We start from the raw sequence: 7,126 nt of genomic DNA on the forward strand, positions 1-7,126 counted from the left end.
CAGTTTCACTCTTCTGGCTGGAAACCTCTGTGGCTGGTGGCACCTTTGCCCAAGTTTTGCTCAGGCCTGCTGGGCTTGTTCTACCTAGTCGACTTGGCAGACTGTGCTTGGCTCATGCTACTGGCCTGGATCCCATGCTGCCAAAGGCAAGCCAGGCACAGAGTAGTGAATGATGTGTGAGCAAGTGAGCATGGGGTCCGGCCACTGCGCACAGCCAGGCACACCAGCTGCAGCGTGGTAGGCAGCTCCAGGCACCAGCAGGGGTCCCAGCTCTCTGTGAGACTGCAGAGGGACCAGGCGTTTTGCAAGCAGCTTCCACAGCTGGCAGCATGAAACACAGTGGCACCCGGGAGCTTGGAGATGCCAGGAACTGCAGAGCCCCAAACAGGGTGTCACAGCCCTGGTATGGGGAGCTCCTAGGTCTGGGCTCCCGAAAGAGCTGCAGCTCTTCTGTTGTTTTTTTCTTGTTGCCTGCAAAGTGGCAAGCAAAGGGCATGTTTCAGCGCTGTTTGTGTTACAGCTCTTTCAGCCCTGCCATTAAGCGGGTCCTGAATTCTTGTTTCGTGTTCAGGAAGAATGATATACATGGACAAGTGGAGGGTGAGCAAGAGAAAGAGATGCTCTATTGAGCAACAGAACAGCTCAGAGGAGACTCCCGGTGGGTAGCTCCTCTCTGCTGTCAGGTCATCCCATCACCTGCTCTGCTCTCAGCAGAGAGGAGACCCACAGTTGGGAGCTCCTCTCTGCAGGCAGGTCTTTCTGTTGTCTCCTGGAGTGGGGCTGAGTCCAGGATTGTTAGGAGCTTCAGAGAGGAGGAAGTGCATGCTGATTGGTCCATGGGCAGTCATGGGCGGGCCTGGAAAAAGGACCCTAAGTTCTCACTCTAGTCTGCAGAACCAGCAGCCTGGTCCCAAGGTGGGGTTTAACTGAGCACCTGCCCTTTTCTTCCCAGGAGCCTGTCTGCCTCCTGCCGCCATTAATCTGCCATCTATGGTGCCCCACAGTGCCCAGGCTGTTCGTGTGGAGGGGTGCCTGCAGACTCACACCTAATCACCTTTAGTCCCACTTCAGCCTCCCTCCTGTGCTCCTTTGTTTCCCATGTCTGGAGAGGGCTGAGGCAGCACGGTGCTGGTGTGTCAGCACTGCCCTGAGCACATGCACACCCACCAGGTTGTGACAGCACCCGGGCTCAGCCACAACTTTGCTCCAAAATTGGAGTGGGGAGTTGGTGGTATAGTGGTGAGCACGGCTGCCTTCCAAAATTGGAGTGGGTTTCGGGAGTGCGGAGAGGCCAGGAAGTGGGAGCAGACACTTCTGAGTCTGCAGGGAAGGGGGCGCTTCCTAAGCCTCTGAGAATGCGGAGGTGTCCGGGTCCACAGCCATGACTGAGCAGCTGCACCTGCCCAAAAGGGCGGGAATCCCATCGCTGTAACTTGAAAGGGGGTGGGGCTTCACCTGTTTCCAGTTCCTGCCAACTCCATGGAGTACACAAGTACGCAGACCTGGCCCTACCTCCCTGACTGCAGTCAGTGACACGGCAGTGGCTTTTCCAGATGGGCCGCCACTGCCATCCATACTATGCAGCCATTAGAATGGAATGAGATTGTGTCGTTTGCAGAAACATGGATGAAACTAGAGGCCATTATACTAAGTGAAGTAAGACAGAAACAGAAAACAAAACATCTCATGTTCTCTTAGTGAAAACATTGAGTACATATGGACACAAATAAAGAAATAGTAGACACAGGGCCTTACTCGAGTGTGAAAGAAGGAGAAAGTTGAGGATTAAAAAATTACCTTATTGAGTACTATGCTTACTACCTGGGTGGTGATGTAAAAAGATAAAGAAAATGTATAATGGGAAAAATAAACCTATCTTTCGTAGAACTGATAGCTAAGACCAAGAACAGGTTCTTCAAATAAAAGAGACAAATGTGATAAAAGAAAACATAGAAGAAAGACAAGTAAATTATAAAATATATTTTCAAATTTGAAGAGAACATTAAGACTTGGAGTAAAATATTTCGAACAACTTCTACAATTGGAAACACTGATTAAAGAAATAACTTTTAAAAATGTAAATAACGATGAACTTATTGGGAAGGAAAAATATTATAAGACAAATGAAGAAATTGAAACACACACAAAACAAACAAACAAAAGAGTGCTGAAAAAATTGGCAAAAGCAAAAGGCAAGTATCTAACTTGGATTTCAAAACCAATGCTCCCAACCACCTAATTCAAATAAAAATTTGCGATTATCACTGTTGCTGTTTGATAAAACTAAAGTAAAACCACGCAAATCAGAACCAACATTTTATATCAAGTAGTGGGGGAAAATGAATGAAGTTGAGACATTCAGAAAAAAAAAACATATCAGACATGACTTAAGCAATTATTGCAATAAATAATTCTTTAAAGCCAAAAGTAATGTATTGTCTTTTTGGAGCAATGGATTTTGTTGATATATTTCCTTATACCAACAACTTTCTGTGATACATACTTTGATCAGAGTGTTCATTTATTTAATACATCTGCATTCTATTTGCAAATGTTTTATTAAACATTTTGTACCTATAAGTAAGATTGGACTATAATTGTTTTGTAGAGGACTTTTATAGAAAATACTGATTTAAAAAGTACTGATTTACAAAGTGAAATGTTACATTATATTTACTCTGACTTTATTAAATAATTGGGAAACATTTCAACTTTTTATATTGCTTAATTATGGAATTATTCAGTATCCATATTTAACATTTGTTGTATTTTCATACAAAAGGTCAATTTAAAAAAATATATATTTAATACATTTCCACATGAAGTGTATCTTTTGTTAGTAGAAATTGTCTTATGATTGCCCATTTTGTCATCATCCTTTGGGCTTATCTTACTCAGTTGTTAAGTGTTCTATCTGTGCTGGATTCACATTTTGCACTGACTTTGAATGTGACTCAGTTGTTCTCCAAAATTGCTTTTGTGGCCTTAACAAATGTTTCTTGGTTCATTATTTTTACTTGTATTCTTCATATGTAATGTGCATTGCAATATTAGATGTTAAGTGAAATACAATCAAGGAATAATTGACCTAATACTTTGAATATATCAAAGACTGGAATGAGTGGTAAGGTTGATTTGGATGAGGTTCTTTCACGGAAACTAACCTTACGTTTTAAAATTTATGACTATTTTTCTTACACTATATCTTACTGCTAGCACACTTGGATATAAAATCCAAAAATGCCTTTTTATGGCTAAAAAACTGTATATAATTAAATAATAATTACATAAACTTTACCAATAAGCTTATTGCTTATTTATAATCTCTTGTGTTAATACATGTTTACATAATGTTTATTTCCCTGCATACGCAACACATGCATTTCATCTCTTTCCTTCCAGCTTGTAATCATACTGTTCTATATTCTATGCTTCGCACATTTTTTTCTTTCTTAAAGTGTAGTAATTTTCAATCTCCAGTGTATAAAATGATCTTTTTTAACTTTTAATTATCCATGGTTTTATATAATTTTTGCTTTGTTTTCCCAATTTTAAATGCAAAAGTAATGTTTGTTTTAAACTATATAGTTTTTTTCTTTTGTTTACAAGTGATGTCGAATATGTATGTATGTCTCTGTATTTTCAATTTTTCTGTCATTTATTTATGCAAGGTTTATAACTGTGTATCATCTTAGGTGGTTATGGTTTTCTTAATGATTAACATAACTCTATAGTCCTAGTATTAACATATTCTATAAAACATATCACAATTCCGTTTTCTACCAGTGATTATTTTATAGTTATCTTGATCTACTAAATTTGTATACATTTTATTAAAACACATTATGCATATAGAAAGGTGCGCAATTAGAAATGAGCATGTTGATAAATTATCAGAAAATGAACAGTGATGTGACCATTACCAAAGTAAAGGAATAGAATATAACTTGTGTTCTAGAAATCCCTCTTGTGCCTCAGCCCAAAGTTAATCCACTCCCACTACTCCGACTTCTATCACCATAAGATTGATGTTAATTTAAATATTTTAAAAACCTATCAATTTTTACTATAGATTGCTTATCTATGATTAGGATATCCTTCCTTATCCTAAAAACAGGTAAATATTTTTGCACATTTTTTCATCATTTTGGTATTAAATATTTACATATATGCAACAGTTTCTCTGGAATTTGCTCTTGCTTAAATATAAAATAACATATTTTTATAATTATTTTTCAATGTTTTCTATACTGCAGATTGGGAGACTAAATGATACACTCCTAAATAACATATGGCTAAAGGAATATCAAGGGAAATTTTAAAAAACAATTTTAATTAAATGAAAATGAATTTAAAATATCAAAATTTGTAGGATGCAGCAAAAGCACTGCTTAAAGAGAAATGTATAATAACATTAAAAACATATTAGAAAAGAATAGAGATTTCAAATCAATCATCTAAGTTTCCACGTTAGGAAAATAAGGAAACAAAAGCAATGTAAGGCTAAATAAAACAAACAAAAAAAATGAGTCTGAGTGGAGTGAGTCAGCCAGCCAGCCATGAGGTTGTATGGTTGCATCTGTGAAACCAGTAGTGCTTGCGGCACAGGTAACCAACTGATGGGAGAGAAGATTGCAGAATTCAAAGGAATATTTTCTCTATCTGACAAGGATGATGATGGAACTGTAACAATAAAGCAATTGAGAACTGTAATGAAGTATCTTGGGTAGAATCCAACAGAAGCAGAGGATATGATTAATGAAGTAGATGCTGATGGTAAGGGCACAATTGACCCTCTTGAATTTCTGATAATGATGGCAAGACAAATGAAAGACCCAGACAGTGAAAAAGAAACATTCCATGTGTTTGATAAGGTTGGCAATGGTTATATTAGTGCAACAGAGCTTCACCCTATAAACCTTAGAAAGAAGTTAACAGATACCAAGGCGATGAAATGATCAGGGAAGCAGATATTGATGGTGATCGTCAAGTAAAGTATGGAGAGTTTGTACAAATGATGACAGCAAAGTGGATGTTGTGCAGAATGTGTTACATTTCTTGTACAAAATTGTTTATTTGCCTTTTCTTTGTAACTTATCTGTAAAAGCTTTTCACTACTGTCAAAAAACACCACCACCATATGGATGTATAGTAGTTAGGACTTCATTCCTCCATGTTTTCTTCCTTTCTCTTAATGTCATTGTCCTGAAACCTGATTTTAGAATATTGATCAAGTAATATGTTGTATGTGGCTTACACTTGAATATATATCTAAGCCATTCTGCACATCTAAAATTAGATGGAGTTGGTCAAATGAAGGAATATCTAGGCTATGCCTTCTTATAAAGTAGGTTTCTTTTAGGATCTGTGAGCAGGTTGTTGAAGTGTGAAATTGTAACTGTGTAGACTATAAACAGTCAACAATATGCACTAAAAAGTTGCACTATTGCAAAAAAGGTGTGTTATTCAGGTTTTTATATACTATTTTTTCATACTGCTTCTCTTGTACTGGAAACATTTTCTCCTCCTGTTACTTGCTTTTTACACTGTTGTTAGCCACTTAAAGATAATCTGCTGATGGCATAATTTGCCTAAAATCCATTCCAAGTTGTATATTTGTTTTCCAATAAAATATTACAATAAAAAAGAAAAAAAACATAAAATATACCAAAGAAATAATAAAAGCAATTGAGTAATGAAAGTTACATCTTACATTCTGAATATTATGTTAAGGTGACTAACTTACATTTAATCATTTTCCTCAAGTAAGATAATTAACTGCAAACAATATCAGCAATCAAATATGTTCTGTTAACTGGCATCTACTACAGCAGGGGTCTAAAACCCCTGGGCTACAGTCTGTGGCCTGTTAGGAACAGGGCCACATAGCCGGAGGTGAGCACTGTGTGAGTGAGTGAGAGTATTACCACCTGAGCTCCACCTCTGCTCAAATCAGAGGCAATGTTAGATTGTCACAGAGTGCGAATCCCATTGTGAACTCTGCATGCCAGGGATCTAGGTTGCGTGCTCCTTATGAGAATCTAACTAATGCCTAGTGATCTGAGGTAGAACAGTTTCATCCCAAAACCATCCTCACCATACCCCTGTTCTTGGAAAAATTATAATCCATGAAACTGCTCCCTGGTGCCAAAAAGCTTGGGGGCTGCTGATAGAAGTTATTCATTATGCCAAAAGAACATAGATTTTTCGAAAAAGTAAATGAATAAATACCGAACTATAAAGTCATTTGCACAAAGTGATGGGTTTAATGATCATTGTGTAGTCTATACAAAAATTTCACTTTCTTCATATCCATGATTTTATCATTTTATTTGGCAAATACCTGATTTGTGTGAGACCGATATCGTTCCCTACAAAGGAATACGCTAGTTGTTATAAGTCAACTTATTTATTTTACCACAGTCATGTTCAATGGTGGAAACTTGGTCTAATCAAATCGAAGCTGAAAACCTATTATATGTATTCTTTTTTATATAGTTTGGAGAGAAAACACCTCTTTGGTCTGGGGGGAAGGTGAGTTTGAGGTATACAGAGGAATGTGCAACTGATGTGTTTATTTGCCGTCATGGGCAAGTCATTACAAGGTTAAAGCTGATATTACAGAGAAATGAAGCCAGAACCATCACTGAATCACATCTGATATTGTTTTATTATTTTAATCAGTTTAAAAAAGGTTTATTACTTTCAGAAAGGTATCTGCCTCTTAGGTGGCCCTATTAGCATAGATACTCAGAAATTTAAGAAATTTTAGAAATTTCTAATGATGTATATTTTCCAAAAAATAAATTTTCAGTCAAATGGATTTTTATGAGAATATTTTGTAGCCAAAGAAGTTTCTGTTTCATTATACCTATTAACATTATTCTCCAATATTCTGAATTTGCCCATAATGAAGGAAAGAGTGAATAACTCAGTGAGTACTCAATGTTTATTTTTTCACTATTTTTTTCATTAATAGACTTTATATTTTGTGCAGTTTCAGGTTTACAGAAAAATTAAGTGGAAAATACAGAGTTGCCATATGCCATCTCATACTCTCCAAAGTTTCTTCTATGATTATCATCTTAAGTTAGTGTTGTGATTTTTGATTTGTTATCTTTTGATT

At 36.8% G+C, this 7,126-nt stretch overlaps 1 pseudogene; it reads left to right on the forward strand.

Moving 5' to 3' along the window:
- The first annotated feature begins 4,559 nt into the window (after positions 1-4,559).
- Positions 4,560-5,104, forward strand: LOC100427043 (calmodulin pseudogene; annotated as a pseudogene).
- Positions 5,105-7,126: the final 2,022 nt, after the last annotated feature.

This window comes from Macaca mulatta, chromosome 7 (genome assembly GCF_049350105.2).
Source record: "Macaca mulatta isolate MMU2019108-1 chromosome 7, T2T-MMU8v2.0, whole genome shotgun sequence".
In the NCBI taxonomy this organism is placed as follows: domain Eukaryota; kingdom Metazoa; phylum Chordata; class Mammalia; order Primates; family Cercopithecidae; genus Macaca; species Macaca mulatta.